Source organism: Ursus americanus, chromosome 22 (assembly GCF_024610735.1).
Source record: "Ursus americanus isolate L20-20 chromosome 22, mUrsAme1.1.p, whole genome shotgun sequence".
Classification (NCBI taxonomy): domain Eukaryota; kingdom Metazoa; phylum Chordata; class Mammalia; order Carnivora; family Ursidae; genus Ursus; species Ursus americanus.
Window position 1 is genome coordinate 15,846,905 of NC_142148.1, and position 11,166 is coordinate 15,858,070.

Sequence of the window (11,166 nt, forward strand, 5' to 3'; positions counted from 1 at the left end):
TGGCTGCAAAATGCCCAGACATACAACTGAATTAGGTCTGATATAGAGAGGTCTTCAAGATAAAATGTTATTGCCTGGGGGGCGGGGGGGAGGAGCACTTGGGTGGCTCAGTCAGTGGAGTGTCTGCTTCAGGCTATGATCTCAGGGTTCTGAATAAGAAAAACTCGAGTCCTACATCGGGCCCCCTGCCTAGCAGGGAGTTGCTTGTCCCTCTTCCTCTGCTTCCCCCCTCCCCCATTCCTATGCTCGCTCTCAAATAAATAATCTTTTAAAAAAAACTGTTATGGGGGAAAAAGCAAGGAGCAGAAGAGTGTAGATAACATTTTTGTAAAATTTAAAGAACTGTATGAATAAGTGGATATGTGTGTGTGTGTGTGTGTGTGTATAAATATGTACATCAAAATATGTATGGATACATGTTCTTATTTTTTTTTATTTATTTTTTTAAAAGATTTTATTTATTTATTTGACAGAGACAGAGACAGCCAGTGAGAGAGGGAACACAAGCAGGGGGAGTGGGAGAGGAAGAAGCAGGCTCATAGCGGAGGAGCCTGATGTGGGGCTCGATCCCAGAGCACCGGGATCACGCCCTGAGCCGAAGGCAGACGCTTAACCGCTGTGCCACCCAGGCGCCCCGGATACATGTTTTTAAAGCCTGGAATAAAGTGCACGAAATCACAAACTGTGGCTATCATTCTGCAGAGTAGGATAGAGGGGTACGGGGGGGAACATCTGGGATTTTCCATCTCTACTTTAAATATTTCAGAATCACTTATATCATTTTACAACAAGGATGTTGCAAAATAATAAAGATAAAAATAAGTAGAAAAGGAAAAAAGAAGGAAAAGAAAGGAACCGTGGTTGGAGTCCTGCCTGCTCTCACCTGGAGTAAGTAAACCTGGCTGAAAGGCTTGCCCTGCCCTTCGAAGATCCCAAGGCAGCATCAGAGGCACCACAGCACCAATCTTCTAGTTGGCAGAGGGGGGAGTTATTTCCATCCTGCAAATGGGGAGACTGAGACTCAGTGAGTTCCATGATTTGCCCAAGGGCCCACATCTCTGGAGTCCCAGGCACCACGCCCCCAAATCACAGGAGCAGATCCAGCCACAGGCTCTCACAACCATAGGCCTCACAAGCCTGCCCTGTCCAAGTGCTCCCACTTGTGGCCTCTACTCCTTCAACTCTTCTTCAGCTCTCATTCCTTCTAGCAAAGCTGGTATTCCTCTCCCGTGGTCATTTTCCTCCTTCTGGCTCTCCTTTGCTGAAGGCATCATGCTTTAGGAAGAGGAGGGTTTTGAGATCCAACCCTGTCACTCACCAGCTCAACTAGTGGCTTCACCTCCCTGGGTCTCATCTGTAAAATGGAGATAAACGTACCTAACTTCCAGAATTGTTTTGAGGCTCAAAAGAATCACGTTTGCGAATGCATTTTGTAAAACAGAAAGCACTTAAAAATATTAGTTGATTTTATTTTAGCAAAATAAAACTCTAGCTCTCTTCCTGTGGGGTTACAGTAACACTGCTGGGGTCACTACAAGGGAGAAGACATTGAATGGAAATCTGAACCTGAAACATTGTACAAAGATTTGCAATATACGGCAATATGCTGAGAAGGCCACACAGAGAGTTCAGAAAATGGGTCAGTCCATCTAAGCTAGTACCTTACCTGAGCCAGGTTCCCGTCGAACCTTTTACTGGGCTCTGGGACTTGTGCTGTCACCAGGGAGAGGTGCCAAAATGCTAACCATCTTAGGGCAGGGGAGCAGGGAAACAAGAAAACCCAATGGAGTGTATTGCCAGCACCATGGATTGTACTTCTATTCACAGAAACACGGACTAGGCAGGAAGCAAGTTAGTATGGCTGTCCAGGGCTTACGGGAGTGCTCAGTTAATTTATTGACATTATAAAAAGTAATGTATGCAGAAGCACCCGGGGCAAGGTTCCATCTCCTACCATCCCAGTGAAATGTGGTGAAAGTGACCTTGTCAAGAATGGCAGCAACAACAGCAAACTTGAACAAGCTCATCTCACTGCTGGAGTCGGTGGTGAGGTGGGCCCTGAGTGTGTGTGGTTGATAACCTTGCGTTTATGCGATTTCTCAGTACATTTACTGGAGGCTTTACACAGCTCATCCCCTCTTCAGGTGTAAAATTCTGTTCTAAGAAAATAATCAGACTCATAGTCAGATGTAGATACAGACACACACAAATACACATGCTTTAAATGTACATATACACATAAATAAGCATTTTCAGCTCAGAGTGATTACAGCAAACATACATACCCCAACCGTCCAAAAATAGAGGAACAGTCAATCACAGAAGAAATTACGAATATATTTAAATAACAGACTATTATACTGTCATTAAAATCATGTTTTTGAGGAGTATTTTGTGACCTGGAAAACGCTTACAATAGTTAATGAAAAGAAGAATATTAAACTGTACACCCAGTTTATCAGCAATTAACATATATACATTTATAATAATAATAACAGCAACTGCGATGTGCTGGATGCTATGAGCCAGGCAGTGTCTTATCCCATTATTCATACAACTCTCTCCAAGCCCTCGGAGGTGGGTACTAACATTACCCCCATCTCTCAGAGGGGTACATGAAGGCACAGGGGCTCAGGCAGTATGTCCAGGGCCACACAGAGGGGTGGTGGTCGTGGGGCTGGACTGCTAACAGAGCCAGTCTGGTTCTTAGGAACTCTGTGGCACTGTGACAAAACACTCACAGTGGTCATCCCCCAGTGCTGGGGCTGAACAACATATACTTTTCTCCTTTATATTTTCCACATTTTCTATAGAGGTACATTTTTCTTTGGTTAAAATTAGCTTTTGTTAAAAAATAATATAACACATTAAAAATACTTCCAAAGTACCAGGGGTACTAAATTACCTAGGAGCCAGATGGATGGGAGGTGGCAAATCAGATCCAATTTGATTTGATGCAATGGAAAGGGATCGGGAAAGGCCAGACGACTAGGCATAGGGGGAAAGATAGCCGTCAGGTTCTGAACACATCTCATTTCGCCAGGTGTTGTGGGACATCCGCGCTGAGACAAGCAGCAGGACACAGGACACAGAGGTATGGTGGTGGGGGCAGGGGCCGTGAGCAGGCCGCCCCAAGATGGCCATTTTGACATGAAGATTATTGTGAGCTGAAAGTGACAGAGACCCTGTGGGCTCAAGAGAAACTTTTGCCCCTCCCTTAACTCTACAGAAGAATCTAAACTGGCGGTCCTCCCCAGAATGGGAGTTATTAGCAGAGATAAACTGTATGTGAGTGACCTATCTGTACGGCAGGACAAACATCTAATTATCAACATCGGCTTTTCTTACCAACGTAAAGTACATTCCTTTCCTCTGAAGTCCCAGGCTCCTACCCCCTTCTCTTTAGTTCAGGATGACATACAGACCTCACTCTGCCTGTCTGTGTAGATTCCCTGCATGTATGCTATTAAATTTGATTTTCTCCTGTTATTCTGTCTCAGGTCAATTTGATTCTTAGTCCAGCTAGAAGGACCCTTGAAGGGTATAGAAATTCTTGCTCCCCGACAGGGGACATACGGGCTGAAGACCTGGATGTGGTGTCAACAACAAGCAGATATCACCAAAGCTGTGGAAGACACTTACTATTTCTACTGGTCTGTTCCCTCTATCCCTTTCTTTGGGTAAGAGCAACCCATCTTTTCCTTTGGAGAAATGCCCTACCCATTCTCTGTAGTCTTGGTGAGATGGGCAAAGTGCCTGGCTCTATAAGAGATGGGCACTCTATCAAGCTAAAGGAGAACATTTCTTGAGGTCAAACCTGTACTTCTGTTGCAGGTAAGTCAATGATTAAGCCCGCAATGCCCAGCCACTTAGTGAAATGGCCTTTGCTGCTTGGGAGCCATTGCTCAGCTCTCAGTCTGAAATTTAATTTTCTTGAGTCCACAGTGAGATAAGAGTCTTCAAATCTGGCTTTTTGGGGAGGAAAAAAGACTTCCTAATTTCCAAACTCTCTGTAGACTAAGAACACAAACTGGGGGTGAGAGGATAGAGAGTTTCTATTAGCTACAGTGTGTGGAGATGACACACCATAAGATTAAAGAGAAGTTCCCATAGAGCGGGAAGGGACAAGGGCCTTCTGGGACTGTCCAGGAGAAAACGCAGGACAGGTGTTCTGGTCTGCCCTCCTCTAAGGCCAAATCCTTGCGTGGGGCTCAGAAGCACTTGGGTTTAGAGGACGCTGGTGCCCCATTCCCCGAGCAGAGCCGAGGGAGAGCACTGGACTTTCAGAGAAGACCCACACTAGCTGGGCCGCAGCACCAAGTTGCACCTCGGCTGTAAAAGGAGCCCCAGGAGATGAGGCAGTGGACAAGAGCAGTTCTCTCTGCCCCCTTTCACCGTGTGCCACGCGGGTAATCCAGAAGCATACGCTGCCCCAGTGAGGGGCTGGGCAGACGAGGAAAGGTCAGGAGACAAGCTGAGAGGACTACGGCACACAAGGGCCTTGTGACTAGAAACACGGGCGATATTCATGATTCTGCTCAGGAAAGAAATCGGGCCAGCCCTGTTTTGGTGGGCCCCACCAGAATCCATAATGCCGAGGGACAAGTCTAGAGTAGCCACATGGCAGGGAAGACCAGCAGCGGGGAGGGACCACACCTGAACCACAAAGCTCGTCTGCCTCCCCCCTCTCCTGCCCAGATGCCACATGGGGTGAGGAGCACCATGAAAGGAGAAGAGGGAGGGGAGAAAACCCTGAAATACTGAATATTTATGCACAACTGTGTATGAACTAGAAGAGAGGGAAAGAGCCCCCCAGGACTGAGAGAATGGAGTCTGAGATCCATGAGAGGAGGGAAACACAGGAAGTTGTACAGTTTCGGACCAGAGTAGCAGCGGGTAAAATCTGACGCTGCTAATGGGCCAAAGAACTTGACTACTGCACAGAAGGACACAGAAGAATGAAAAATGGGACTAAATCACTTTGACGACGATGCCCCGGAGAAGCTGCCTGGGAATTCCCGGCAGCTGGCAGAGGCTCTGGTCTCCAGTCTGAGAAGGCCTGGTTATTCAGCATTCCTGTTGGTTGAGTGACCTTTCTGATATCCTTTCCATGAGAGTCACAGATTTTTCTCCCCTCAGACACAGCGTCATCCTGGAAGAGCATGTGAGATGAGAGGAGTGGGAAGCAAGGCCCCTGAGGACCAGCATCTGGGTAGAGGAGGAACAGCTGAGAGCAGGGCCACAGAAGCCAGAAGAGGACTGGAGTTAAGAAGGAGGTCATACCCAAGTTACTTGTGACCTCGGCAAGAAGTGTTTCGGTGGGGATGGAAGTCAGGCTGCAGTGGGCTGAAGAGAGAGAGAACTGAAGAAGTAGAGATATTGACTATGGTTTTAAGGGGGAGGAAAGGACAGGAGCTTTAGGGGGGATCTGGGTAGAAGGGGGCTTTGTGGGTTTGGGTTTTTTCCCATTGTTTCTGTATTTTAAAGGATGCAAAAAGATACCGTAGGTGTTTGCATGTATGGAAAAATGGAATGAGTCCCCTGAGAACAGTGGCAAGATGGGAACCAAAGTGGTGTCAAAGTAGGGACTGGTCTCAGAGAAAAGGGGAAGGAATGGCTGTAGAGATGGCCAAGAAGAAAGGACACAGAACAAGACCTCAAATCCAATGGCTTCTGAGGACACAGATGCACCTTTCTGGTGAAAACTTCTCTTTTTCCCTTGGACAGAATTAGATGCTCATGAATGTATAAGCAGAGAATGAAGAAATACTTTGGCAAATTATAGCTAAATGTCAACGCTTGAGAGGGAAGATTGGTTAAGAGACCATGGGCAAGGAAAGAATTTCTGGAATTAAGCTGAGCCAGGAAACCATAATACAACAGTTCAAATGTAGAGTTAAGTTGAAGACTTATCAAGACTTAACTCAAATTAAAAAACTCAACACAGCCATTGTGAACTGGCAGATATAGTAAGTATGAGTACCTAAATGCTTAGCTCAACAGCCTTCGAGCAGGGGCTCTTCACATTTACAGTTGTTGTTTGGCATAGGTCAGAATATAAGGTCCAGGCTGTCCCCACCCAGCCCCATGTATCTTCCTGTGCCTTGGAAACCTGCATGGGGCTGCCCCACAGATCTCTCAAGTTCTGTGAGTGTAAACTCAGCTCCTCATTCAGAGCCATCTCACTTCAGGCAGGCAGTGAGATCAGCCTTCAGCCAGGCTGCCTTGGTTCAAATTCCAGCCACACCACTTACTAGCTGTGCGACCTCAGACAAGTTACTGAACTTCTCTGTCAGTTTCCTCATCTGGAAAATGAAGATAATGGTACACTGCTGAGAGGATTAGACTGAGTTTGCTGACACACAGTAAGAACTATAAAAGTATGAGCTTTTATCATTACACCCCATTTAAATGTTGTTCTCCATCTGTTCCCCGACAATCTGATTCAGTAGGGTGACATCAGAAATAGGCAACAATATCCAGTCAGTGGCTCAAACCAGAAAGCAAATTTTCATTATCCACTTTCGCTCACTGCCCATCCTGTTCACATTTAATCTCTCACCAAAGCCCAATGTAGTAAACTTTCAATCTGCTACCCTGCTCTCCAGTCCTATGGCCACCTGCTCTTTAGATCACTGCCAACGCAGGCCCAGATCACTGTGCCATCCAGCCTGTAACCACAGTAATCGTTCTAAAGTAAAATGGTCGTTTCTCTTCACTTCCACAGTCCCCACGATTCTGAAAATAACCCTTCTGCCAAGGCCTCTAAGATGAAGACCCTTCATTACAGGATTTCTGCTATCACCTGCATTTCAAACTCCTGATGGTCCAAACTCTTCCCAATTTCCCAAACTTACTGGCTTCCTGGATTTCCCTCCCTAGTGAATGGTGCCACCCACTGGCCACTCATTCACTCAGGCCAGACATCTCTGAGGAGCACGTTCAGCCAAGTCCCCCTAATCCTAAATGCTGTGGCCCCTCAGGGCCTCTTCCCCCTTCAGACACTGTGTGCAGTTCTCCGGCCTTCATTTACATTAATTCAAATGTCTTCAAACTGGCCTCTCTTACATTCCTCTTCTTCTTCATCCACTAACAGGCTGCCAGAGTGATAGAAATAGTCCACCGAACATCACTATTTTGCTTAAGGGCAAAATAGAAGCTATTTAACACAATTCCCTCCTTGAGTTGGCTTGGACTCTCTCCAGTCTCACCTTCGTCCTTTCCCACTTCCCAGGTCAATGTCTGACTTTCAAGTTTAGACAGAACCTCCTCCAGGAAGCCTTGTCTGAGACATCCCCCTGCACCTCCAGACCAGGCTAGGCAACCCTTCTGGGTGCCCCAGGGCTTCCTGTGCCTCCGCACTGGGCAAGCAGCAGGTATTCACTGAAGTCTGCGGAAAGAAGAGTGGGAACTGAGGACAAGCAAGGCAACCAGACACACTGCAGTCCCATGGCAGAGACCAGGACGCAGCTCTCTTCCCTTTCCCAGACTTCCAAAAGGACACCACACATTTACTCCCTATTACCACACTGCTTTGATAACAGAAGTATTTCATAACAGGATAATCGTGGGGGATTAAAAATATTTAAATAGTTTCTGGCACATAGTGAACTTTCAGTGGTTTCACTTGACAAGTAATTACCGAGTGCCAACTCTGTGCCAGGCAAGAGTCTGGGCCCTGGGGATAGACTGTATTTTCATCAACTTTAAGACACCGTTATTTTAAAGACTCCTCATTTATTGTAGGTATAATCAAGAAAAAAAAATGCTACCAGGACACAGGTGTCAATTATAAGACACATCCATTTTTTCAGAGTGCTTAACTGTAGGAAATATCATCTAGGAGTCAATGAGAAAAGTAGTGATAAACAAAAGAGACAAAGTCTCTGTTTTCAGCTCACTTCTATTCTAGTGAGGGGAATGGTAATGAATATATGTTATCAGGTAGTGGTAAGTGCTATAATAAAAAGAAAGTTCAAGGGACACAGATGAAGGGGTCTTCTGGGGTAGCCAGGAAAGGCCCTGCTGGGGAACCACACGAGCAGACTTGAATGAAGAGGAGAGTTGTGGGTAAACAATGTCCAAGTAGAAAGAACATCAAATACAAAAGACTTGAGAGGGAAATGTGCCTGGTAAGTCCAAGAATAGGCAAGTCAAATGCAGCTGGAACACAGTCCCACATCCTAGGCAGCACATTTCCTCAAGCCCAATGAATTTCCCAGGTGAAAGCAAGTATGCCTGATCTAGTTAGGGTGTGTAAGGGGAAGATGGGTTGAGACTAAGAAAAGTGGCCTAACTCAAGTGACCAGGAAGGTGGGCATAGGGTCAAATGGCCTAAATTTGAATCCCAATTCTGCCACTTACAAGCTGTGTAGCCTTGGATGACTTATCTAACTGCTCCGATCCTTACTTTACTCAGGTGTAAAATGGACAAAATAAAAGCAACTGCTTTGCAAGTTGAATTAAATTAAGATTAAATGAGACAGTCCTTGTAAATAAAGATAGAAATGATCATTATCATCAACATCTTCTACTCCAAAATCATTTTTCAAATTGTATCAAGGTAAGGAACAATGTTTTTGAGCCTTAAAACACTTAAGACGACTATTCCAGATTACCAGCTGGTAGGATGGCAGCCACATTGTTGGGAAAATAAATTTTTTTGAAGGTTTTGAACTTGCCTTCTTCAAAGTTATTTTTTAAAATCAAAGTTATCCTCCTATGTATATTGTTTTTGCAGTATAATTGATGAAATTAAGTCTACTCTACTCAGTCAGTTATAAGATACATGGAATAGGAAGTGCTGCTAAAGGAATTTAAAAGCTACGATAGCTTCCTGATGAAATGACATTACTATGTGCATTAAGTTAATACCTAGCCAATTTCCTTTTTTTTTTTTAAAGATTTTATTTATTTATTCAACAGAGATAGAGACAGCCAGCGAGAGAGGGAACACAAGCAGGGGGAGTGGGAGAGGGAGAAGCAGGCTCACAGCAGAAGAGCCTGATGTGGGGCTCAATCCCATAACGCCGGGATCACGCCCTGAACCGAAGGCAGACGCTCAACCGCTGTGCCACCCAGGCGCCCCCAATACCTAGCCAATTTCCTAAGTACATAAAGTCTGCACGTAAGTTCAGGGCTTTTTCTATGGCTGGAAAGACCCTGTGTTGCTAATACAGGAGGCATATCTGGCTTTTTGTTCCCTCAGATCACATGTTTTCTAGCTTCTCTATCTCATTCCGTCATGAGGTGCCACACAATGAGCCAGGCCTGTCTGTCATGACTTGAAATTTCAGGCCACAGCAAGTGGTGTGAGTTAATGGACTTCGTAAGTATTCCCCAGACGTTCTTGCCTTCCAAATACTCTCTGAGGAAAGAGCCACATTCTCAGAAAGCATCTGACTTTATGATGGAGATATGCTTACATGAAGCACTTAAAAAATTTTTGGCTGTTAGTATTTAATGCCATAATGGAAGGAAGTAGGTAGAATGAAGAATTCACGAAAACTGTATTTAGCACCTACTAACCTCCAGGAATTGTTGGGCTTTGGGGATTCATTACTGATCTATAGTCCTTGCCCTCAAGTATGTGCGAGTTTTATCTGAAGCAGTATTTTCAAATGACAGCTTAATAACAAGTCTTGATGCAACTCACTTTGCAACTCCTGAGGAAAAAATGCACCATATTTTCCTCTTTTTTATTCTTTTCCAAGAGATGTTGAGAAATGGGCAGCAGATGGACAGGCTTTTGAGACAAATTAAATGCCAACTCGGTAACTTACTAGCTTTGGGTGATAAGACAAAGGGAGCTAGAACAAGGGATCGAACACCTGAGTCCCAGGCATCCGCATCTGTAAAATGTATAAAGTCACAAGAATATTAAATGAGAGAACATGCACATTGCTGCACAGAAGAGGATAGCCATTGTTATTAGTATCATTAAGTTTGATGTTGGAATTTCACAATTTATAGTTTTTTTTCATCCCGTCAGTTAATGAGCCTTTGGTAGGAACAAGGAGAACTTAAAATGTTTCACCCAGGGCCCACTACATGCTTTATGTTTAACATCCTTATACAATGACTTGTAGATTCCATTCCCAGACATGGGTCAGGCATTCCAAGGTCTGGCTGTAGTTAAGCTGGACAGACTCAACTATTTCCAGCAGCCTATCTAGTTAGGTGACTATACCTGAGTATCAGGGCGGGTGGGAGTGGGAGGGCCCAGTTTTGGCTCAGGTAACAACCCTCCCCCTGGTGTTGGGCCAGAACCAACTCTAGCCAATTCTTTTAAGGAAATCTATCTTTTCCACAAAGCTCAGAGAAATACAAACGTTTAACTGGGGCGCGGTGAAGGCGGAGCGGCAAAGCTACTTCAGCAGAACCAGTCCTGGTGACGGGAGGGGGGGGGGAGGTTGATTTGCAACTGTTGCACACATCACCCCTTCTCTGCCTTTCATCTGAGCAACTGTCAGAGTCCTAAAAATGGAAAGATCCCTTAAAATCACCTACTTCGGTGAACTGCCCCATAAACCTTTTTGCAAAATTTAGTACGTATGTGCATTTCTCCGTCGAGTTCTCACTAGATTTTCCAAGGGGTCCGTGCCTGTAAAAATGAGATTCGCTGATATAGTCCACTTCCTCACTTAACAGTTGGAGAAACTGGCCCAGAAAGGTAAAAGCAGTCGTCTCAAGTCAAACAGAGGCATTACAGCCATTCCAATTTCGGCCTCACATTCCCGGCCCTGGCCGTGATTGATAACCTCCCCCGCTTCTCTGCAGGCCAGGAGACGAGCGCTTGCGTCCGAGCTCTGGAGATGTCGCAGGCCGTCAGGTTCCTTCGCACCAAAGAGACTCGGGCCAAGAGCTCAGCGGGTGCCTCGAAGATTCCCCCACCCTGGCCTCGGTCCCCGGAATTTCCGTTGCCACCGTGACTCCAGGGCGAGCACCAGGCCCAGGGAGACCTTGGGAAGTGAGGCGGCTGGGCGACCGGGAAGAACAGCGCCTACTCACTCACCTGACAGAGAGGAAGCGGGCACGCCCCAAACGCCGGTCCCGAGCAAACCCACGGAGAACCGAGGACTAAGCTAGGAGAATAACAGGAAATTACGTAGACGCACGTGCTTCCTAGAGGGGCGGGTACAGGGCTTTTGAGAGGCAAGGCCCGTG

General features: G+C 45.8%; 1 protein-coding gene across 12 annotated transcripts in view; it reads right to left on the reverse strand.

The window, feature by feature from the left end:
- Positions 1–11,151, reverse strand: part of GDAP1L1 (ganglioside induced differentiation associated protein 1 like 1) — a 47,074-nt gene extending 35,923 nt beyond the window's left edge. For 2 of the 12 annotated variants that reach the window (XR_015720905.1, XM_045804672.2), the window contains exons 1-3: positions 11,015–11,118; positions 1,319–1,354; positions 884–999 (exon numbers count right to left, since the gene is read on the reverse strand). The gene's annotated coding sequence lies outside the window, so the exon portion shown is untranslated. Of the gene's footprint in view, positions 1–415; positions 656–883; positions 1,000–1,318; positions 1,355–1,954; positions 2,160–10,331; positions 10,477–11,014 lie in introns of those variants that run through there. The other 10 variants (XR_006780858.2, XM_045804671.2, XM_087853562.1 and 7 more) reach the window with 9 other exon arrangements.
- Between the last annotated feature and the right edge of the window lie 15 nt (positions 11,152–11,166).